Below are 25,774 nucleotides of genomic sequence, written 5' to 3'. Positions count from 1 at the left end.
ATTAACCTCTCTCAATTAAGACAATGGTACCCTCAGTCCCCCGGACATCCTCCTCTCGTCGAGGCGGGAATGGAGCATCCGAAAGGAGGGACCTCAGAGGTTCTCAGGCGTGGCGGTGTGCACCGAGGTATCTATATTTATGGAAAACTCAGGCACCAAGGGGGGTCCTACCAGGGATTGCTAGCTTTCGGTCTGGCTAGGTGGACAGCTGTTGGGAAGGGAAATGAGAAACTGCTCCTTTGGAGCGTGCTGCAGCGCTGCCTATGATGGCGAGCTCGGATTTTGATGTCTGTCAGTTGGATCACGAATTCTTTCCTTTCTTTCTGAAGGAGTGAGTATTAAGGTGAATTGTCAAAATGTTGATGATGGTAGGTGCTGCACCTATCAACCCATAGGGTTCAGATTGTTATTTGGCATGCAACAATTGAACATTATAGCCTAGCAGCTAACATCACAAATCCTAAATTTTACTCAGACCAGCTGAGCTACCCACCTCAACCATGCCTTTCTAATTAGTCCCTGACACTAGACCACCTAGAAGAAGCAATTGACAGCTACCAAAAGACTCTTCTAGGTCCCCTTTCAACACATTCCCATCATAATCATGGGTTCTAAGCAACAGAGACCCTGTCTCTACGGATCTGAGTAGCCTGACTCGAAGTATGGTCACAGTGTATCGATCAGACCGGAGCTACTGCGAAGCAACACGATGTCACGGAGCTAAAAGCACTTGGAAAACGTGGATACACGAATAGAGGAGCATCGAGGAGGCAGGAAGCGTCGATATGCTCCTCTCTTCCCTTTCAACGATTGCTTCGTCTCTCGAAGGAGCACTCTCGCTTTCAGCCAAGACGATGGGGCTTATCGATTAATCGGCCTGGCCAGACAGACAACTTCAACCAATTGGCTGGTCGACCCAGGATCGAGCCAGGATTCGATCCGGCCACGTTTATCTTCGCTAGACCAGCCACTCTGCTCCCTGCATGTGCTCGACGACGAAGAGAACTTCCGGGAGGAAATGAATCGTTCCGCGGGAAATGTGACAAATGTTGAACAGAATTCGCTTAAGGAATCAAAACGGATGAAGCGGATGTTGGGGGGGGAGGAAAGGAGCTAAATTGAAGTTTGAATCTCGAAACCCGGTAGTTAAAAATTTAGTTCAACTTCTGAAACATGGAAATTGAAATCGGGGGTACTGAAACCTTAGCTACGAGAGAGAAAATTTCCAAACCGACACGTGAAATTTTTAAACTTCACTTTTCGTAGCGCGAAGGGTGAAATAAAAAATTTCGAGGCTACGACACGGTTTTTAGAAACCCAATTCCATTTAAGTTTCCAACTTTTTCCCTATCAAATATTTCTATCTCTGGATACCCTGGACCATATCCCGACTAAAAGTTCACGCGAAAGACGACGAAAATTTCTGGAAATCTCGTGTGGATGATAATTCGGGCAAAAATTAATTCAACCGAAGGTCGAGTCTGCATATTACGGAAACGTTCTCACCGAAAGGAGCCAGCCTCACGATTATTTCCGTCTCCCGTTCACGTATGGGGAATCGTGTTTAAAATTCATTTCCCTCTAACGACCGTTTAATCAACCTCTCTTCTTCGCCTCTGCTTTGAAATTATATTCTTTCGTTTCCCTTCGGCGGGCAACGAGTCAAAGTTTTTCTTTCTATTTATCAAGTATAAATACAGCCAGAGTTTCGTTGAAAACAAGAACTTTCAATTTTATAGAAATTGAGCTTCCTATTCTGAAATTACTTTTGTCTCTAATTTCGAAATAATTTCACCAGTGAATCGTTGTCCACTGGCTAATAAAAATGTTAGCTCTCGCTCGATGAGGGACGTAAAAATCGAAACTCGACTCACCACTTTTATGAGTGCACTGTAATTCTATCGAGATGTCCTGCCCTCCCTGGAATCACCGCATTGTACACTTGATATGGCAAACTCTGTAAAAAAACACATAACAATGAAATAGCTGTGTTGTAACCCTAATTATTTTCAGTGGGGCGTGAGGGGGAGGAGGTTAAGTTACACACCTCCGACATAATAAACGTGTCATAAATTAACTGTTTCATGGTTTTAAATTACCACATTCGAAGAATAATCTTCACGTTATTGGATGGATCATAATGTTTGGGACACCCTGTGTGTAATGCTTCTAGTCGAGGTGATATCTTGAATACAGCTGTCTGAATCGGATAGGTATTGGTGGGAACACGGAAATCTATCCTTATATGTACTCGCAGACATCGACAGAGCAAATCCTACCTCGAGGATACGATATTCTGAAGGAGCCAGAAAGATCCTGTGGACATCCGTACACAAGAGCTCGGGATCGACACATGTTCATGAGAAACTGTGCATCCGCCAGGCAGAGGCGCACACCGAGCCTCTGGAGTTGGTTCTTGGATGTAATATCTGCAGTCTGGTCCGCAAACAAACTGTTTCTTCAAGCGACTGCGAGAAATTCTTTACTGAATCTTTCTTGAATATATACTTCTGTGTATACAGTGTTCTCGTTTTCACTTACGGTGAGATGAAATTATGAAACATCAAGTTAAACTCGAAACGCAAGTATTTTTCCAAGAATATGACAACCCGAGTGAGTCTAATATTGCGACACTTTTGAAGCATCAATATTTCTCGAATATGCATCAGCGTAAATATGGAAGACTGACAGTTTGCCATTAAATTCTTCCGATTCTATACCTACGCTTTTCTTGCTGCACATCAGTTCGATGCCAAATTAATTCACGGTATTAGAGCATGAGCGCGTCGTACCCTACTGAAAGCATAACGTTGTAACCGGAAACCATTTAATCTTTCGAGGTCCAATATGTTCCTCTTGTTTCGTGCTAGCTGATCCAAGTTAATTTGAAGCATTAAAACGTCGCCAGATTATAAGCTTCAAATTTCAAATCATGATAAGCGCATAAGATTTTCAGTGAAGGCAATTTGAACGTAACTGAAATCTTAAATTTGTTTGCAAATAAGGCTGCCAAATTGGGTGTGGATTAAGTCTGGGTCAAATCTGGGCTAAGCTGCAATATACCATTTAATATACCACAATTCGGTTATATTAAACACGTATGAGGTTTAATGGATAAACTTTAATTACAATGAAACGGAATTTTAAATTTGCTTGCAAATGAGACTGCAGAGCTGCTTTCAAGTTAGGTGCAGATTGAGGTCAAACCAAATGTAGGTTAGGTTATGATACTCGATATTACGCTTAAACACAGTAGCAATTCTGTAGAATATTCTAAGTTATGAATTAAACACTGTCGGAGTTTCAAATGAAGATTAGAGTTTATAATATCTAATATAGGTTAGGTCAAATTAACCTCACTTTAAATTAATCTTAGACGTAAATATTTCATTGAATGCAACTGATTTTGCCAACCATTAAGAACGAAAGCAGGAAAAATATGAAAGTTATTAATAGAAACTCTTATACAACCCATTTTAATGTAAATTGGAAGGTTATTGGCTAAAGGCACAACCTTACATTCGAACTAGATGGCGCTGTAAATGCAATTTCAGTTATTTACAGCGTGTAGTTTGCATGAATGTCTCATAGGAAGAAATTATTGTCCGCCTGTCGTTTACCAGGAACCTGAGATAAAGGTGCATGTAATGTCGGTTCGTAAAAAATTCACGGAGCGAACGATTGGTCCCAAGGACCCTGTAGAGGCAAAGAAACCGCTCTCACAGGGAGCGATCATTTAAACGCAGCAAAACGAGGGTAAAACAAGTCCTACCGTATGAAACATGCGCTTAAAAAGTGTGCTAGGTATTACACCACCATACAGACATTTCTTCTTTCCTCTTCCTTCCTCAGTGGGATTATTCCACAACTTTACCTCCATTACATTCAGGTCCCTACTTAGCATACCCTTGATTGTAACAATTCCTGCCACCTTATAGCAAACACTGTACATTTTAACCACACCAGTTTTTAAGGACCCATCCACTTCCAGAGTGGTCAGGAGGAGGACAGGATGACTACTTTCAATCATTGACCCACATCTTCCAAATAGCCGGACCTTTCACTAAACGACCAAATCTTCGATTCAATTTCAGCAGCTAGGGCTATGCGAAATACCGCGCCTTCATCCTCTGGCCGATCCCAAGCCCAGTTCCCAGGAGGCAGGTCTGAAGGATGACTGTCGCAAGGGGCGATCCTTTAAACGCGAAAGATAGCCCGCTCGCGCTATCGTCGGCAAAAAAGATCAAGCCTGCAGGCATTCAGTAAACGAGAGGGACAGAGAGGCTGAGGAGCAGAAGTCCGCGTTAGGTGGTACGCGATCCTTCTGCAGCAGAATTGATGGCGAAGGACAGAAGTTTAGTGGCCGTCTATATATCTCGGCAGGAAAAAGGCTGGAAACGGAGAGGTCGCCACTCGAGTCTCGCAGGCTTGTAACGTTGGTAACCGAGCCACCGGTGGAGCCGGACGGCGATGGGAGGAGGATGAGGATGGGATGGGGTCGAGATGGGGAAGCAAAGTCGTCGTGGTCGATGCTCGGTCATCGAGAAAAACTCTGCCTCTCTGTTCGCGGTAATCCTGAATGTCTATGGGTGTTCGCGTCCGTGTGCAAAAAGAGAGCGACCACGATGGTGGGCCCAGGCAGATCTTAAATCGTCCTCGCATGAAATCGCCCTTGAAAGGCCGCCGTCTCGAGAACCAATCCCAATGTGGACAGACGTACCCTGCTCGATCGGGCCACCGGTGAATACACATCGGTAATTCCCCATGAATGTTATTCAATACGCTCGGGCTGCTCGATGTTAAAGGGGTGTCCAGGCGAGCAGACAGCCAGTTGGAAATGTACGATACGTCTCGTTCGACGATCCGATATCGTCGGGCGTGCGAGGAATGTTTATGGGGATTCGAGGGTTGTGTCTGTGGCTTAAATTTATATACATATTTTGGAGAATAGTATGAGATGTTTCGTAATTATATAGACAGTCAATTGGTGTCATCAATTGTATTTTGATGACAATATTGAACTATTTCCAGTGCCCCCAGGGGCTGCGTAAAAATAAAAAGAAATTACAACGCCATTTTGCAAAATTTAATGGAATTGTATCAGAATTTAAACACATATATTATACACGTAACCACCTCTCGCAAATTACATCGAGAGAAAAATGAAATGAACGGACAATCGATAGTCTGCGTTTTCACGCATTCAGCACATCCAGTCGGGTTACAAAACGCGGATGATATGTATTCATTACCGGTCCCGTGTGCGGTGCGACGCATTAATATATTTCACGTGCGATTCTTATGGGAAATCGGATTCTACATGGCCACCACGAGAATTAGCGATGACTTGTTTGCTCGAAAATAAACTCGGCGACAGGCGACGATGCTGCAGTACAGTTTGTGACGGATAATGACGTTATGTAAAATATATCCCGCCGCTTAATGAGTCGAAATATTTGGTTTAAATAAAATAATTTCAGTTCGTTTCATGCCTTCAACATCATGGAGCAATTTTTGAATCTTTTTTTTATTTCAATAAAATTATTGTTTAATTGCTTTTGTGCTTTTTTTATTCGATGAATTGTGTGGAAATAATCGTTTTACCATTCTCCGATAATTCCTTCTTTTATATTAATTTCAATGCCGAAATAAATTGAGAACTTCTGTCCCAACCGTGCGACGATGTTTCGACGTTTCCTTGTTAAAGGGTCTATAATAATTAAACTGTAAAATGAAAATCATACGAGGTGATATTTCGAATGGTTCGATATGAATTTCAAACGACATACCGATACGAATTTCAATTAAAGAAAATATGAAAATTCGATATCGAAGATCGTATCGATGCACGATTTAAAATTTAATCAAGCTCCATTTGTCCTGCTAATAACTGTTTTATTACCACTTTGTAGAATTCGATTTTCAGGACACTTAATGCAAAAACTGACGTGAATTATGTGATTGAAAATAAGAAGCACTTTTGTACAACCTAACCTAACTTAACTTAACCTAACATAATTTTAATATTACCCTACAGTTTCTTGCATAAATCATAAATACAGCACATATAAAAAATTATAAGCTAGTGTATTAAGAAATTGAAAAAAAATGTCAAGGTCTCCAGAATGGGTTCAGCCCCGCCTCGTCAGGCGCTAAAACCCCGCGTAAAACAGTTTCCAAACGAATTAAAGGGTAACCACCCTCAACCCATAAAACCTATCTCCTTTATAGCGGGCACGTTTCACGCTCGACCGCGACTTACCGTCAAGAACCTTTTATCTTCTTCGACATAACGTTACGACTCTTTCCGGAGCCTCTCTCGTGGACATTTCCAAGATAAACCGGACGCTAGAGACCCTCGGGAGGAGGGTCCTACCCTCACTCCAAGACTACGTGTCGACGTTTGTGGTGTCCTTGGCGAACATATACCACGACCATCAAGGAAGATGGGTTTACGAGTGGCCGGCACCCATGGAAACTCAAAGAGAACCCAGAAATATCCGTCGTATTCGTATGCACCATAGAAGCTGCGCTGTGGTTCAGCGCTGTCCACAGAGGGAGCCCCTCAGTAACAAAGCGGACGTTGGAGACACTCGGGAAAAGGGTCCAGGAGTACGTGTCGACGTGTATGGTGTCCATAGTGAACATATAACACGGCTATCAAGAAAGATGGGTTTACGAATGGTCGGGACCTACGGAATCCGGAGGGGAACCCAGGAATACCTACAATATCCATTCGTACCATGAAGACTGCATCTATGATCCAGTGATGTTCATGGGGGGAAGACTTATAGGGATTAGCCGCTTGGAATTTGTGTATTCCTTGGCTTCCTTGTTACAAATAAGCAAATACACATCCAATCAATAACATGGCATGTAAGCCTAAGGACTTTGACATTAAAGACTAAAGGAGGTCTATCCGTACTATGGATCCCTATAACTTGGACCTATTCTAGGGTCAAGAAGTGAAGAGTTTTGACGTCTTCGAAGACCCATGTTTCTATCGCATTATTATATCAAAGACTGTACCAGCCATAGAAATGGGATGTGAATTAGGTACTTATGGTGATCCAGTGGTTTGTTCAAAACAAGATACGCTTTTGCTAAGTTCGAAACTTTAGCCAAGTCCATCATCAGATAGTAGTATCCCTGAGGATCGGATCCAACTTAGATGTTCCTAATTCCCAAACACTCGGATGAGGATGCTTAAGTAATTTACCCTATCAGAAAGAAATAACAGCATGGCAGCAGAGTCTTGGCCCAGAAACAGAAGGACCCTCCACCGGTGACTCCATGATTAAACTAGACCCATCAATCTTCCCAAAAAAACTGTTCCAGAAGGAGAACCTAACTACCAGACTCTCTTGATCATCGATTCACCTAGTTTACGGTCCTCGACGATGCGATATCGCACGGTGCGACCTCGCCAATTACCGAAAGACGAAAAAACGGTGCTGCGAGGGATTGAGGGGTGAATAGGTGCCATATGAAAATTCAATAACGCGGATTCGAGTAGAGACACCCTGTTCGAGTGGAGAAAGTTGGCTGCAGAGGTGTCGAAGCGTGAGCACCAGCAGCTTGTCGACTTGTAGAGCACCCGGTTGGATTAAGATCGATCGTAAGGCGAGGAACAGGGGGTGGGTTAAAGGGGGTGAGACCGGTTGGGATGCCTTGCGAAGAAGCAGAAAGGGGAGGTGAAGGTGGATGTTAGAGGTGGCAGAGTGCCGCGTCTTAATAGCGGTAGTGGCGTCCCGGCATAGAAAAGGGGGATGACGTTCAGGGGGTTGGGGATAGAATCCAGCCAGCCCCGGTCACGCCAATATTACTTACCACCCCCTGGAGAGAACGATAACTTAATTGATGCACGAACGACGTTAGCACTCGTCGCCGTCACGCGGAGTGATTGTGAATTTTCATGGGGATATTTATTTGTTGAGAAAGTCTGATCATCTGGACATCCTTCATTTTATGAGGTTATTTCCTACTGGGCTTTGAATGTCTAATGAATATAATTGGGAACTAAATATGTACATATCACTAAATTGCTGCTAAAAATCATTTTAAAATATTTTCTGAACTAAATACATGATCTTTAAATTGAAAAACTACAGCTGTTATAATTTTTAAAACACGTTCAAATGATAAAATAGTACCATAGAGCAATTCAGTGAATTCCTTGAAGCAATTGCTACCACGAAAAATATATCCAACGACATGTCGTCTTCCAGACTACCAATTAACAATTATTCAAATTCTCGTCACCCCTCTTGCTAAAACCAGCCCCTTATAGTAACGTCAACGGCGGAACAACAACGAAGTAACGGGCCCGTCACAACGAAATCGTTTCTGACAGGACTCTCTGAACACCAGGCTCCACGCCCTCCCCGCATACGCCATAATTTCGTCAAGAGTTGATGCCACGCCGGTGTATTAGTGTCAAATGACGTTCCTGTCCCGGAGACACGCGGAATTATGCACGTGTACGCAGCCGCCGGGGTATCGTCGCGACACCAGGCGCCTACGCGTCCCGACGCGATAACAAGCGCCGCGACCTCCCTCTACATGCGCCTACAATCCAATTTCTTCTAATTTTTTCCGTAGAACGGTGGATGATCATCGATCGACCTCATCACTGTTCCATTCATTTCATTTGACTTAACAGTTCGAATAGTCATCCAGACCTAACCTAACCTAACCTATTCAAAGGGGTTCCTTAACATTACAGAAGCATTTTGATATCTTTATCCATATGGTATATACACATTTAGGTGGTAGAAATATTTCAAGCACATTTATATAATAATCTTCAGAACCCACCCCTTCCACAGTAACAAAACTCAAGATCCACTTCACTGCACACGCATCACTGAAGTCACTCAACTGATTTCATAAAAACAATATTTCGTGTTAACAGTTCTGCCAATCTAAGACAAAACAAAAAAACAGAAACAACCCCTTGCGAATCTTTCCGAAAAAGAACCATGCTTATTTTCCCGCGAAAGAAAGCATCAAACGATGGTCCAACTCGAACTCGAAACCGAACGGAATGGGAGAAAGTTAAATGCAGTTGCACTGATACCGTCGTTGGCTCGCGTGGGTGGCAGAGTTAGGATGAGCAGTGAATCTAGTTTCGTGGCGAAAGAGAAACGGGCAGGGATGGCGAGGGGGGTTGATGAACAGTTTGCTCGGCGACGCACGTTGTGGCTGTCGGCTGTCGGGGCCACACTGCCGCTACATAGAAGAGGAAGAGATAAATTGGGGGTGGAAGACACGGCTAGGTGAAGGAGAAAGAGAAAGTGCTAGAGGTAACTGAGCGAGAAGGAAGGAAATGGAAAGACGTATAGGACACAACAAAAATCACAACCCGATGCTGACATTTTCTTTGAGATAAGTATTAAATAAGAATTTCCGGAAACTGTGACTCCAATTTTTTTTTTCAGATAAAAGTGACGTGTCTTATAGCTAAGTAAATTTAAATCCCTTGAAATTTCTTTGCTATATTGCTCAGAGTCTTGGAGTTAAGCAACACAATTTAATGATATCCTAGAATTAAGGGGAACGATACTTCATTTATGTAAAAGCAGTAGAAAAAGTAGAAGTACCAAAAGTGGAGGCTTTTACAGAGGCTAACTTATGATAGCAGAATATAATAGGAGCCACAGGATTGGTAGTAGTAGTTAATAAAAATTATACCGTGAAACAGGCTCTACATTATTCATGGACCGAGGGACGCACCGTGAATACGTATCACTGATTATGCGGGGGAAGTATTTTGATTATAATGCGATTAACGTTGTTTATTGATTGATTCGTCTGTGAGGTCTACCGGAGGGTATCCGGGGAGAAACTTTGGTCGAGACGAACCTTCAGAAGTCAGAAGTTTATCTTCCGGGTAACCTCGAGCGTTCCTTCACTTTCTCAAGAAAATTTTAAAAACGTTCCTCAACTACTTGGCAAACAGTTGAAAAAAAAAAAAATTTTTCCGGAGAACTTTACGAGGTAAATTTCCAGGAGAGTATCTCACTACGAAACTCTTAAACAATTTACGTTCAAGCGTTTAAATGTTTCTTTATTACCGAGTTTCTTTTTTACAAAATTAATTCACTATAATGAACGTAGGAGTGCGTTAAAAAATTAAGAAGTTTCCTAAGTTTTGTATATTATTTTGAGGTTAGGAATTACGAACTAGATTTTTAGGTTATAATCCCAAAGCCATTAAATGTTTGTATCTGAAATTTTCATTTAATCAACTTTAGATCAAAAGGTTTCAACTTTTCATTTCAAGCAATTTTTTTGTGAAGAAAGTACACCTTCATAACCAGAGATCCTTAACCTCAATATTCTAAAAATTCAAAGAATTCCACATGTCATCGCATTCAAAGAGGCGCGAAGCAGAAAATTAAAAACATACCAAAAGGAGAAAGGATTTTTCACGTAGAAATACCTTCAAGAGGCATTTCATCTTCGTGTTTCAGCTGATTCTCACGGATCACGCCATCGACTTTAATGAACGAAGAAGGCGTGAAACAGACCGACCGTCCCAGTATTTAAAAAATCTACTGCAAGGGTTGGGCGCACCGGGTTAAAGGGTGAGAACGTGGAACCGGAAGCAGCCAGAGAAATTGAAGCTACGCTCCTCGGCGTCGACAGATTATCGTTAAAACAATTTCGCCGTAATGAATATCACGGTCGCATTTGTGTCAAAGATAAATTGAAACGAGAAACGAGGTAGGCGAAGAATAAAAAAATAAAAGAGGTTGCCTGCCCTTTATAAAACTAGACGAGGAACAATGATTAAGGAAGTCTTTGATGTCATTAAACGGCACGAATCATTTCTGAATAGGCAGATTTTAAAAGAGAAAAATGCTTCGATGCTTCTATTTTCTTGAAGTAATTGTACGACGACGTCAAATGCTTGTTGAACAGATATTGAAAAAGAATAATTCAATAAAAATCACGACACCTGCAAAATTGTAAATAATAAAACATAGAAAAGCAGGAGAGTTTAACCAAATATTTCATGACTTATCCAAAAAGTTTTAACGTCAGCAATTCGAAAGATATCGAAACCATTCAATACATTCCGATCCCAAAATCGTCTACGAAAATTCCGTTCCCATTCCCCAGCGACAAACATCAAGCGCCATCTTTATTGTCTTGACAGCTATTCGAACGTCCGGCCAAATGAAACTTTTCCGAAACGATTAAGGGGACACCAGTTTGTCACTGTTCGCTACTTTAAACCCGCAATAACCTTAAATTTCCTTCGACTAGCTGCCCCCTCGCCTCTCAACTACCACCAGTCCCATGGCCATTAGCACGAGACAAGCATAGCCGGTATGGGAAAGCTGGGAAGAAGAGATGGCGCTCGCTCGCGAGAACAGATAATCTCTGTTTATCTTGTAATTTCCCGGTAATGCCATTAAAGCATCCGTACGTTGGCCACGTTGTCCACTTAAATCTTTGTTTTCACGGCACACAAGACGAAATGCAGGGGGGTCAGTCGCAAGCGTAATTGAATCGACCGTTCTTAATGCCCGATAAATCTCTGGAAGAAGAGTCACGTGTGTGTGTGCACGCGTGTAGGTGACACGCGACAGCCACGAGCCCATCAATCGTCTTGGCACCATACGGGTGCATCTACTGGTGTCTAGTGTGTATCAATTGCACCATAAAGTCCCCATGTGCGGTAAGATTTGTCTCTATGTTTGCAGAAAAAAGGTAGGGACCTTGCAATACCGTAATTACTGTACTATAATCAATACCCAATCGCACATTAGATATTTATCAAACACGAATTCTTGATAAAAATGTTCATTCTTGTATGAATGTGCCTTTTACTAAATGGCTTCTTTCCATTTAGCGACTTTCGGCCACGCTGCACCATTCTGCTCGAAAGATATTACTTCAGTGTTTCATTGACGTTTAATTAATTCGCTATTTAAGTCCTGTCGATCTACAATTCGCTTACCATGTTCTGTAAATGCCGCCTGCCGGTAACGCTCGTTGGAAACGAACCTTATTGTGCGCGACGATCGTTTCCGTGACGTCACGTGACACGGCCATTTCGTTTCCGCGTAGTAGATCGGCGTGTCGACCGGACAGCTTTTGATGAACGAGTACATAGTGATTTTGTGAGGGGTTGTTTCCTTTATCGAATCGATCGACGATTCAGAAACTGATAAATGTTGTTGAAAAGTGAATATTACAGGTGTTTCGTGATCTGATGAAGTTTGGTGAGAAGTTTTGTGTAGTGAGGTTAAAGTGACTGCCACGTTTCCAACAGTTTTGTTAATCATCTAAAACACATGTTACATACCTAGCAGGTAAGTGTAGTATTTCTTTCTAAGGTAAGTAAAGTGATATATTTTTCTCTTAATAGATGCAATTTAATAACATTGTTAAACATTTATGGACATTTATTTTCCTAACTGCTGTTCTTGAAAACGAGAAGAAACAACAGAAAATGTGAACACAGTGGAAAACGCAATACCCTCTCCCCATCTTTAACCATCAGTTAATGGATTAACAGCAGTAGCAGAGGCAGATTAGCCGCAACGAAATGAAACGAAACCACCGCCATTAGCCAAAGACTGGTGGCGCCGTTGGTGGTTAAACTGCAACGAAACTGGGAAGAATAAAGCTGACCAACGGCGTTGGAAATCTCGTTATGCCGTTAATAGGGCAACGATTATCTTTGCAATGGAAATTTCACTGTCTACCGTGTTCCTCGGACATATTTGGGAACGTCGCGAACCGTGCTGTGCCGGCATTAATTCCACGGAAGGGAAGCAGCCGTGTACGCACAGCCGAAACGATAATTGGTGTTACGCGAGAATTACGAGCAGCCGGACAATAAACACCGGTCGAATCGACCAGCCCGATATCCATTCGGCCGTCATAACGTTATTAAAGCACGCGACACGCTATTACTTAACAGTGGTTAGTTAACAATTCGGAGGAGATCATTAGGCGACAATCATACGGTCGAGCGACCCGAGATAATAGTTCAACGCACCCGATATCATCAAACTGTGCCGTCGAGTTGTTGTAATGTTAATAATTAGGCTATCGGCCAGAGATATGATATGGGAATTCCGATTTTCAATCAGATTGGATCTGTAAAGCCCTAATGAGGGAAAGGCAACCTAAAGCCTTCAATAATGATTTCGAAGATACGAAGATTATTATAAACATCTATTAAGTGAATCTTTAAGAAGAAATACAAAATGGTCGCTAGAATATTAAAGCTTTGCAATTGTTATTTAAAAAGAAACATGTTTGATTTCTTTTTCTGAGAAATGTACCTGAGGATATTGCTACGAAAGAATGAGATTTTAAGGGAATTGATTTTTTTTTTGAAGTTTCTAGATACCTCCCCTCGTTATCCGCGAAATAATTGCACGTCTACTATATTTCATAGAATAAACGTGGCATGCACGAAGAACGCCTTCGTGACGCGATTCAATGAACGGCAATGATACAAAAATTAAAAAGGAATTAATGCGATACCAACGGGATTTAATGGTACGGACCCGGTACCCTTAATCCGTTATCGGTGTTATTTGCTACGATGAAAGCTGAATTATGGAACTGCACGGGTTAAGTTCGACGACAGCGCCATTCGCGATCCTTTCGCGTGCTAATTATAAACGTCTAGCATTCACGTGCATGATTACATCGCATTAGCTTTGCCAGGAATAAAAATTGATCGTATTTTCGCGTCACGACGACGCCTCTTTTAGCGATTGAACGGTTTATGCAATTTACCTGAAAGGTAGAAGTTTTGATGCTATGCATGCCGAACAAAAGATTGAAGTTGTAATGCATCTAAGAGGATTAATATTGATCTGTTGATAGAAGTATGGGGACAAATGATGTATGAAGATTAATTCGGGAAGGAGTACACACAGGTGCGATGTGTGTAAATGTATTAGGTGGCAAAACATGTTAACCTGACATAAGAGGTGCTTTTAATTATAGTGTTGCAATCTAATTATGCAACATGATAACTATTCAACCTATTTTCGAATAATGGAACACTAATGAAGATGCTAATCAATGGAAAAGACATTAAGCTACCATCCTTAATGAATACATTTTGAAAGGTTGAAAATGTTTTCATCCTTTAAATATAAACAGACATTTCTGTATAATAGAAATAATTGTCCTCACGTAAAAGACAGATTATGCTATCATAAAAGGTACAAAATGATTGTATCTCACAATTCCCACCTAAATACGCCCCAGCAAAGTGATTAATCGAACGCTGGCCAGTGGTCTCCGAAAAAAGGAAAGAAAACAAGCATCCCTAAAGTAACCAACCGCGTGTTCAATTTAACGAGCGCCAGTGTTTGTCTTGGAAAAACGATTCTCCGTCGAACGATCGAGCTCCACCCCTGAAACTACAATTTTTATTACACACAGAACTTGGACTTCCACCCCCATACACTCTGCATGCCAGCTGAACGTCTCGTAATTCAATAGTACCTCTATTATCATGAATAATTCAAGCAGACTACCAACATAATTCTATTGTTTGCTCCAGTAATACACAGTTCTATCGATAGTCAACCAAAATATTGAAACATAAATTTTCAGTGCCTAGTTTCCATCAATTGAGGTCGACAACAACAAACCTTAGCTTTTAAAGTGCTAAAGGATTAAAAGACTGAAACTGGACTATAGTTGAATTGTACTCTAATAGACAAAGGATAAGGCACCCTCGACAAAAATAACTAAACAGAAAGTGTAAAACGTGAGGAGATTCAATTTTCGAAGATTGCCTTATTTGCCGCGCTTAAAAGCCACGTTGGACCCATGAATTGGTCAGCTGATGGAGTCCTTCGTTTGCTCGACGATTGTTCTGGCTAATAAAAGACAGAGCCAAGTCTCAGGCTTCTTCGAGGATTCCTACGGTGTTCTTAGCCCTCTGTGTAACAACAAAACCGACAGACGGCGCTGTGAACAATGGACAAGTATGGCAGAGAGGCGGACAAGTGTCCTGGGTATACCTATTGTTTTTCCCTGGCTGCTACAACCGCCGGCAGCGCTAATGTCCCTCATAATAGAGAGAGAAAGGGGCCAGGTAATGCGAGCTGCCATGTTGCAGACGGTCCTGCGTAATCCTCCGGTTGATTGTGTACACGTGTGTGCACAGTGGAATGACAACCCTCTTTTTAAATTTCCCAGACTATAAGACTAATTTTAGGAATTCGTAGGTGACTACAGTGATATGTCTGATGAATTTTATTAATATTTCAGAAATCTCCTTTTATCTCATTCGTGCAATTTATTGAAATAATTATCACGGAGATGAAACCAAATATTTACTTTAATTAATATTTGAAACATTTAAAAAAATAAACAACCATTCAGGTTGTAATGGAATAAAGAGAAAAATTTGATTCAAGTTGGACGATGAAACAGGAAAAGTAATGAAAAAAAAATATGGACAGGTTAATATGTTTTCATAAAATTACAGCGAATGCAGGGCGGCGAAAGCAATTGAAAACTAAGTCATTTCTGAAACAAAGTTACCCCGCGGTTCATTCCGACGGGGGCTTACACGAATACCTCAGATATTAGTTCGTAACAAAATTCTCGTGCTGGCAACTTTTCCAATAAAAACTTCGGACATCATCAAAATTAACCCCCCACTAACAGATTCCACTTATTCAATATCCCGACGAATTTCAAAAGCCTGATACTTGCATCTTCCGTTTTCCTTCCAACCTGAATTCTTTCGTCTTTATGATTTAACAGAATCTACCGTACACCTCCTCTGGCTCATAATAACGATGAAATTACTTCGGAATCTTTAGAAAGACAGGAAAGAAATTTCCATCAACAGAAAGAAACATTTTAACTAAATTATACTTTTAGCCTCAGCTTAAGTTCTGGCACGGATGCACTTTGAAAAGGAAAAAGTCCTCTGCAGATATTGATTTTTTTTCTCAAAATGGTTTCGTCATTATCTGACTGCACTCCGTTTTCGAAAACCGACGTTTCCAAAATGAAAACTGCGTTTCATAATTTGGTACCCTTGGGTGCCAAGCGAGAGGATCAGCGCGTAGAAAAACGAACAGGATGCAAGCTCAAGCAAGAGTGTTCGAGCGAATTGCTGTTGGATGCTGGCAGAGCTTGCGTGTATATTTTTATTCGAACTGGGTCACCGCACTCACAAACACGGCTTTATTGCGTGTTTGACACTCGACCGGGGTCAAAATGCATCCGCGGTGACTCGAATATATGTATATGTATGTATGTCCTCGGAGCGCGAGATTTTTCCGCGAGAAAGGACTCGTTTGTGCATGAAGTACCTGACTTTGGTCCTTGGAAATGCAATGCATCGCGAAGAAAAATGTAGGTTAGGTGAAAACGCAGAGGGTCGTACACTGCGGTGCACAACTATAGCACCACCTACTTTTTTAGTTGTTCTGCAGTTCAAAGTCAAAATGTAAAAAATCTACTGCAGGAGCTGGAACAGTATGGGATGCAATAAACTTTACGTTAAGTCTAATTGAAGTTGCTCTTTTATACGAAACGATATAATCGAAAAAGTGATTTTCACTTGTTGCGTAACTATAGCACCAATGTTATTAAGTTAACTTCTCCCCATTCAGATCAACAACAAACTCACTGAATTCAAGTAATTACATTCTTCATAGCAATATAAATTAAAATTTAACAAAAATCTCTGTTAAACGATGCCACGTGGTACATATTTGACCGAAGAAGAAAGAGGTAAAATTTTGGCGTTTATGGAGGAAAAAGTTGGTGTTCGGGAAATTGCTCGTAGGCTAGGGCGATCACATAAAGTCGTTCTGAATTTCTTACATGATCCAGTCAATTATGGTAAGAATAAAAAGGGTGGTCCAAAGAAAAAATTGACTCCCCGTACCGAACGGGTAATTATAAAAGCAGCCAGTAATAGTCTAAAAAGCTGTAACCAAATTAAAAGTGAACTCAATCTCAATGTTTCACGGTGGACAGTACGTCGAGTTCTGCAAAACAATCCTAACATCGTGAGACAGAAATTAAAATCTGCACCTAAACTTCTACCTCGTCATAAAGTTGCGAGACTCGAGTACGCTCGAGCAAACATGCATCGAGACTGGAAAAACGTAAGTTAACTTTAGACGTCAAAATCTTTTTCCTCCGGTTTACTTCAACTTCTTTCATCGATAATCAGGTTATCTTTTCGGATGAAAAAAAGTTTAATCTCGATGGACCGGACGGTTACAACTCATATTGGCGAGATCTCCGAAAAGAACCGCAATACTTCTCAAAAAGAAATTTCGGCGGAGGAAGTGTGATGGTTTGGGGTGCCTTTTGTATTGATGGCATGTTGCAATTGGCTTTTCCATCAAAAAGGATGGATAGTGATGAGTACATCGCAATTTTAGATGGCAATTTGTTATCTTTTATACATGAGCACAATACAATTAATTGGACTTTCCAGCAAGACAACGCGGCTATACATACTAGTCGGAAAACAATGTTATGGTTGCAAAGAAATAGAATTAATGTTATTAAGTGGCCAGCATGTTCACCGGACCAAAATCCGATGGAAAACATTTGGGCCATTATTGTTAGGAAAGTTTATGCTGAAAATCAACAGTATCAAAACATTTTAGAATTAAAGAACGAAATAATAAGAGCAAGTAACGAAATTAGCGAAAGAATTTTTCAGAAACTCATCGAGAGTATGTCAGATAGGATTTTTCAAGTTATAACAAAACAAGGAGGACCAACAAATTATTAAAATTATATTTATATATATATATTTGACTTTCATTCATATGGTGCTATAGTTATGCAACGATGAAGAATCAGTTATGGTATTATATTTTCTTGTATAATAAAATAATTTCAACAAACTTTTACTGAAGTTCATTGTGCACGATACCCTTTGATTTCATATAGATGATTTTTATGTATTCTTATTCCAAAGTCCGAATCTACTAAAAATGTAGCTGGTGCTATAGTTATGCACCGCAGTGTATAAATAGGTTAGGTTTCTAATCCTCGACACCTGTTCTGAGTATTTTATGGCAATTCTCGTGTAGGATTTACATTAATTCCAAAACGAATGAGTTGTAATATTAAGATCGAAATTAACCCAAGGGACATATTTACAAACATAACCTAAAAAGTATATTTATACTGTCGGGATAAAGCAACAGCATTTTGTCATACTAATGAATATTTCCTTAGCGTAGACATTTCAAAATATTTGCCTCTATATTTATCCAAACTTCGTTACACGTATCCAAAAATAAAACCGTCCTCCCGCAATCCATTCTGAGGGTCTCCGCGAGTCGAGCGACTCCAATTAAACATTTAACGTCGACCGGCTGAAAATCTCCCAATTTAGACCCGTCTGCGCCACCGTTCCCCGGAAACATTAAACGAAAAGCGTCGAAACGTGGCGGGATTTATTTGCAAGCCATTGTTTAACTGCGATTCACCGACGCCTTTGAAGGGCTTCCGCAACGATGCACACGTGTGTTCCAAGGATGTTTTTTTTTTCCTCTCGCCACCAGGGAGCTAACCTAACCGGAACTCGCTTTACTCTGCGAGCATAGATTAAGTATAACAGTCGGCCACTTAACAATTCGGCCAGTGAAACGTTTCTAACTAGTCGGTGGAGTGGTTTGCAGCTTTTAGGACTCCCTCAAAGTCAATGCTGTCCCATGTGTATGTATTGGGTTGTAGAGGACGTTCCTGTAAAATACCGAGCATGGTAACCTTCTATAGGGGAAGGAGGCCCCCATCATTTGTTTTAATACTTTGCGTTATGCCTCCATTACAGAGGACCGTTATTCGGTTAGGTATTCATTTCGAAGCGAGTTTATTCATTTAATAATTAATAAAAGGGGAATAACTCGACTTGACATTCATTTGTTTCGCTGTAGCAGTTAAGGGATATGCGCCGCATACTTTTATTCCCTCTACTGCAGCTGTGACATTGTTCCGAATACCATTACTTATCTTACTAATTGGAACACAACGAAACCCTTCTACGTAATTTCAATCGAACCCAATCCAGCGTGTCGTTAACGATACAACGTTGCTGGATCGAAGATCGGCGCTCGGGACATCGCATCGTGAAACACGCCTTGTCCAGGAACTGGGTCACCAGTTACGATTATCCTGTTACACGAAACTGTTGGTAAAGCAGGTGGCTACATTACCACGCTTACCAGCAGATCCACGGAGATCGTGGCCAAATCGAGCAGAATACTTTCGATCAGTTACGACAGTCTATTCCCCGGAGCGATTTCTACGAGGTTCCACATTGTTGACCTAAATCCTACGACGGTATACATGCTAGTTGAGCTCATCCCAACCCGAGCTTCCTTTCCTCTCAATTTCTTCGTTTCCGCTTAGACCCCCAACCGGACCGGATGAAAACGCGACTGTTACTCCAGGAATTTATGCGGATTACCCCGTGAATGTGTGCACGCAGGTTCGTATGTTAGGGGTCGGGTGTCTTTTCGGTCTGATTGAGAAGGGCGGGACCCCTGGTGAAACGTTGAGAAAATTCTGCCAAATGAAGGGCTGCGCAGGAAACTCGACGCCCGGAGGATGACTTCCGGCGACAGTTTTGTGGCTCTGTTTTTAACAAACTCCGAAATATTTTAAGTTTAATCGAAATTATTTTTTAACCGATTTCGAAAAACGAGGTGGTTACTCAATTCGATCAGTATTTATGGCTGATATTTATCCCAATTTTTATTTATCTAAGGACAGTTCGTGTTTGAAATATATCGAAACGATGGAAAACTTGAAGGAATTTTAATTTTAATTATCGAACGAAAATGTTCAAGCAAAAGCAGCACATTTTTCGTAATTGGATGAACGCGAGAGCGACTTCTGTCACAAAACAAATGTTTTCGATTCGACGAAGAGGAAAATTAATCTTGGCAAACCTTTGAAGTACCCGGGGAAATTAATGGGAGACTGAAAATTGAATCTGAAATACAATGCGCGGAAGGGCAAAATTTCATTGGGCGCTTGAATTGTCTGTTAACGAGAATCAACCGTAATGTTCATTTTGATTGCAGACCGACTACTTTTCTTAATAATAGAAAAATAAGTTAACAAATCAAGTTTTATTCGGTATCTTGATGTCCTACATTCGCCACTAACCCTATGGTTAATACCTACAATCATTCGCGTCGTTTGATACCTAATCCTTGTGATGGATTTATGCAGGGTGTACGATAGTATGTGGGTACTTTTAACCTTACAACAATCGCAGACTCTTTATCAATCCTGAATAATCATCATGTTCGAACAGACTTTAATTCCATTCACCCTAAAACGATCTAAAATTCTTTATTTCCACCGGGACCGAATGATAAACCTACATGGTTAAGTTAGGTTCAAGGAAATACGACGCTCCCTCTCAGCAGCATCCGAAATTCAGCTCCTGACCGTCACATCGAACGAGACGACGGTATGGGGGCGTGTGTGTGTGCGAGGAGGGGGGTAGAAAAACATCACGCGGCTCATTGCCGGGAGATTTGGAGGAAAGCGGGCTGAGATTGCCGGGAAATCCTCGGGAACATTACCGAATCGGTACGCGTGGTCGCGTGCGAGTTACACGGCTGCGCGGAGGAAAACAAAGAAGAAAAGGGATCCTATGAATTCGTGAGTGACTTCGGATATCACGTTTCCCGGCGTCTGCCAGACATTTCCTTCGGGCTTCCTGTGTGCATACGTGCAAGACAGTGTATATCTATGTAGGTACACACAGGGTGTCCTTAGAAAGAGCGAACCTTTAAGTATATAGGTTGTTTCAAAATGGATAACATTGCAGTAATTATAATTATCATAATAATCGAAATTGTATTATTTTATACAAATATCTCCCCTCTAACTAATGAAAAAAAAAAAAGGTTATGTATAGCCTCCACTGCAGAAGCGTCCAAAATTAGGGTCCTGAAACTGGGATCTTATCTTATAACACTTACAGCAAAAGAAAAAAAATTCTCGTGACTTTCTCTACTAATGTTACATTTCTTATCATAACTTAATCTCTAGATAGAGTTAAGGCTTGCTGTGGCACCCCAAGCCTTTAAGGCACGGACTGCCCAGACCCGCTCTACTGTCATCTTACTTCTTTCATAGTTATAATTTTATGAATAAAAACTATGATAATACTTGTGGCATAGATTCAACGTATTCATGAATAAAAAGATATATCAAAGAGGAAGATGATAATAGTGGAAGGACATTAGGCAAGCGTCAAAAGAAGTCAAAAGAGGATCTGTTTCTTGCAGAGAAACAGTGCGACAGGAAAATTTCAGGGGTGAAAAGATATGAATTTTCATCGGGAAGTCAGACGATAAATTTTCTGTACGCGCGCGACGCTCGCCCATTATGTAGATAATCGTGCGACAAAATTTACGTTCCGTGATGTCGCCACGACTTTGTAGACACATCCAGCGAAAACGAAATCGCGACATAGAATACATTTGTGACATGAACCAGCCACCACGCTTTTTAAACTTGCAATCTCTATTTATACATACAGGGTGTTCAAAAAACCTTACATTTTTAAAGCGTTTCGAAACCGACTATTCTATGTCTGAATATTTAAATTTATAATTTTGTATTATTCTCGAAACATAACTGGCAAAAATTCTAACAAAATATTCGAAAAATATTCCTCGACCCTATTTCTCTTTTTACGTCCTTTCTTTGATACTAGTTGTAACTTGCAAAAAGTAGAACGGTTATGTGGTGCGCGTTTTACAATCTCGAAACCGGGGAACGACAGAGGAAGCAATTACGCGACGCTTTTTTTTCTATTTCAAAATTTCACGGTTCGCTGGAAATAGGGTAAAGGATTCTATGAAAAAAAAAAAATGAGGCAGGCGATTGTTCTGTAGGTTATGCTGCGTTATTAACAGAACTCGGATTCGGTGTAAAATATAATTTGCTAATTCCACGGTAAAATTTCGAATTTCGTACCGTGCATGTTCCATGCCAAAAAACAATCAGTATGATACTCACGTTTTTGCCTACTGGTTAGTTTGTCGTCCAGGCGAAAATGTTTTCGTTTCGGAATGGTGTTACGACGAGGTCGACGCTCATTGGTTCTTTCTGCAACATGCAAACAAGAAAAATTTTTAAAAATATCTTGCTAGGTTTTGCAAATATTCAACGAAAACGCGAGAGCTTCAAAATTTGTTATTAAAAATGTACGAACATTGGAAATTTATCAATTTATACTCACATGTTCATTATAACGCTGGTATTGTAAGCAACGTAAGCACACGACAGCCAAAACAAAGCAAGACACTCGCGAGGAAAGAGATCTACGACGCGACGCGTACCGAAGTTCGTTAATGACTGAGGACCTTTGCGATTTCAAGAGTGTGCGAGGATATTGTTTACGTTCGAACGTTGGGAACAAGGCCGTGAAACTTGTCTGTTCAATGAATACAGAGGCGTGTTTATCGAGCAGAATGGAATGCAAAACGACTACAGAACTGGGACATTCGGCTCGAAATACGAGACCAATTATTATTGATAAGAGAAAATATGACGATTAATTATTGAAAAATGCAGTACACAGATAACACTTGAGGTAAAGATAATAATATCTTCCGAAGTGAGATTTTTATTGTCATTTTGCTAATACCAGTAATGGGCATTAAACAGTAACAAATGAAAATTTATCAATAATCCGACGTAATTATTTAAATCTTTCATTATCACTAAACAGCTTCAATTTCAGTAATGTCAAATATAGAATTTCACTATCCATACATCAAAGACTGTTATTAATCGTCAAAGTCCGCTCATCACATTCATCGAACACTTTAATTGAAACTAATAAAATCTGGACGGTGAAACGTGCCCGCTAGAAATTGTAACAAAATTCCAGCTCGTTTGGGAAACAACGGTGCAACGGACGGTATCCGTTGACGTGATCCGTCGTGAATTCGCGATGAACAAGATGGCGACAAGTAGACGACGCGTAATGGCGTCTTAGAGGAACTGTCAGGTTCTTTGTCCCCGAGAAATTGTTTCTTACGCTCGAAAACAATTTCACGAGACAGTGTTTGGGAAACTCGAGACGAAAACGACACCGAAATCCTCGTGAAATTTGAAATTGCTTAAACTGATACATCGGTATTTCACAGTGAACTTGAGTGAAAATTCACGTTGAAGCACGCAATTGAAAAAAAAATGGATCAAATATTTTATAAATTATAAATTTAAAATAAATCACAGCTCTGAGATCGCAAACATTTCATAAACATTATTTAATAATTTCTAATTAAATAAAATAATTGTTCAACGTCGAGCAATTTAATGAAAAACTTTTACATTAAATTACTTTCCTCTGACAAATGTAAGAGTATCACTTTTTAATTAAGCTTTTGTTATAGAGAGGAAAAATTCTTTTTAAATACCTTTCATTTAAACCAATTTGATTTTCAAACAGATGGAAATCGCATAATCTAAAAAACAGTATAATTTACAAATGAACGTGGGCAGTTTGAAATCAGATAACCAACTGCATTATCTGTAGTCTCTAATTTATGGCCTAAAATTTCAGCCGCTTTCAACAAGGATAAAAAGCATCCAGGAAGGAGGTAACATACAGACACGAAAGCATGCAGACATAAGCACACACAGAGACGTGACTTTCTTAATCACAGTCTCTAATCGGTCGGAGCTCGCCTCATCAATCTCTTCGCGCCGCGTCAAAGAGACTGGAAGTTGTATAGTTAATGAGGCCGAAGCGTAACGCTCGCGGTGCTGCGAGGAGCTCACCGCTCGCGGCTGCTTTTCAAAGCGTGCCTTGCCTGTCTTGTTAATTATTCGACGTTTGCTTCGGTTTAGACCGCGTAATCCGCGCATTATTCAACCGATGCTCTGCAGAAGCGGCTCGATTATCAATAACATATGACGCGGACCCCATGGCCGATTTGAAATTACGGGTTTAACGAGGCTTAAATATTGCACGCGCGTACATATGTCGCAACGACACGGTCCACGGTAATCCGGTACCCGGATTTACGTACGGCCTACGTCCGTTTGCAAAACGATCGATCGCATCATGTCGAATAAAGCACATCGGTGTACTTTGCTGATTACGTTACGTCGAACGAAGCCAGAACTATCCGCGAGCATTGTTATTCCGCTTGTAATCGCTGTCATCGGCAGCTCGCGATCGAGCACGATGGTACTGCACGGAAAAGTGTAGTTCCCCTTATGCAGTTGGCAGACCTGTTGGACTTCCAGACAGTTTATCGATGATCCGGACGGCCCAATTGCCTGGAGTCACTTGGATGAAGGATTGCATGAATTAAAGATTGAAATTTTTGCAATGATTAAAAATTTTCATAAATTTAAAAACAACTATCCCCACTTTGGATGAGAATTTTTAACGATCATTTTTATCGCATTTTTATAATTTTCCAACAAGAGAAGAAACTCTTCAGAGGAAATAGAAGGAGCTAAGTAACGAGGAGCAAAGATGAAAATTGAAAATTTTTTCCAAGTAATTCCTGTCCCTTTTACTTTCATTTAGCGGCGCCTGTAATTACCTCCTTTTCAGACCCCGAGCTTGATGGCGTTTACGAGGCTCGAAATGACCGGTTTTACGATTCCGCGTTCAACGATGAGAAAACGGTGTTGAATCGGTACTATAAGCCGTTAAAGTGCGAACGAGCCTAGCGTAGGTGTCCTAAACCAAAATCAGATAATTGAATAATGGTCTGGTACAAAATTTCTACGTCTTCGGTTTTACGAGTCTCATTTATGGCGTCGATTGTTTGACGCCCTCTATCGATGGCGTCCTGAAACTACTTCACGCATATAATCAGCACCATATGTATATTTTGCTGTCAATTTTATTATACTCCATATGGAACGCTATTGTTTTTTACTCGTGGATTACTTTTTTCATACATTTTTCAACCCAACCAAAATCTAACCTCGAATTGTAGACACATGTATAAAGAAATGCCTCTACATTGTTGAATAAAAACAATTCATTTACAGAGTGAATTCATGATCAAAGAAATATTCATCGTAAAAAGTAGCTTTGATGTTCTGTCGATCGTAACGATGACAAGAGTTATTTTCTCTCTGACAGGTACCGATGGCGTATCGATTGTTTTTTCAAAAAGTTGTTACACGAGTACGAGGGGGAAGAGGCAATTGAACAGACGCAGCATGTAACTCGTTGGTTTGAATATGCTCACGCGTTATTTTGCATATAAAAAAAAAAGTACCCGCTGTCCAATACAGCACGATCAAACCGATAGACTGGCAAATATTTTTCGCGAACATCAGTTTTATACTTCGGCTAGCAAGCACTTTTACGAGGATCAAACTCTGTTACGGACGTTTAAAGATAAAGTGCCTTTTTCTTGCTGTTCTCTTCGCTCTACTTTTACTGCATGTGTTATGGGAACAAAAGATGGTGCATACTTACGAGGATATAGGTTAAGACACTAAACCCTAACCTATGAATCCCAAAGCATAAATTGTATAATGCAATCGAACATCATAAAATATTCAGAAACTTTCGTTAACAGCATTTAATAATTTTTTGAAAATCAATGTCATGTCTCTATGGTGAGAATTAACCACCAGGAGGAACGACCGTAGTCTTCTGAAGTGATACTAGGTATTACAGTTCAAAGATCACAAACCCATCCGTTAATTGATACTAGAGGCCATTTTGCAGCGTGAAAGCTGGCCACTTAGTAGGATTCGTGGGAATTGCTATCTCACC

General features: G+C 40.7%; 1 protein-coding gene across 12 annotated transcripts in view; it reads right to left on the bottom strand.

Moving 5' to 3' along the window:
• Window positions 1-25,774, bottom strand: part of LOC117606700 (uncharacterized) — a 259,654-nt gene that overhangs the window by 125,426 nt on the left and 108,454 nt on the right. For 7 of the 12 annotated variants that reach the window (XR_013062566.1, XM_034329491.2, XM_034329497.2 and 4 more), the window contains 2 exons: window positions 22,030-22,119; window positions 1,875-1,957 (listed from right to left, as the gene is read on the bottom strand). The gene's annotated coding sequence lies outside the window, so the exon portion shown is untranslated. Of the gene's footprint in view, window positions 1-1,874; window positions 1,958-22,029; window positions 22,120-22,225; window positions 22,566-25,774 lie in introns of those variants that run through there. The other 5 variants (XM_076689677.1, XM_034329503.2, XM_034329499.2 and 2 more) reach the window with 4 other exon arrangements.

Source organism: Osmia lignaria, chromosome 8 (genome assembly GCF_051020975.1).
Source record: "Osmia lignaria lignaria isolate PbOS001 chromosome 8, iyOsmLign1, whole genome shotgun sequence".
Lineage (NCBI taxonomy): Eukaryota > Metazoa > Arthropoda > Insecta > Hymenoptera > Megachilidae > Osmia > Osmia lignaria.
The sequence above is the reverse complement of the archived record's forward strand: the minus strand, read 5'-3'. Positions and strand labels throughout refer to the sequence as shown.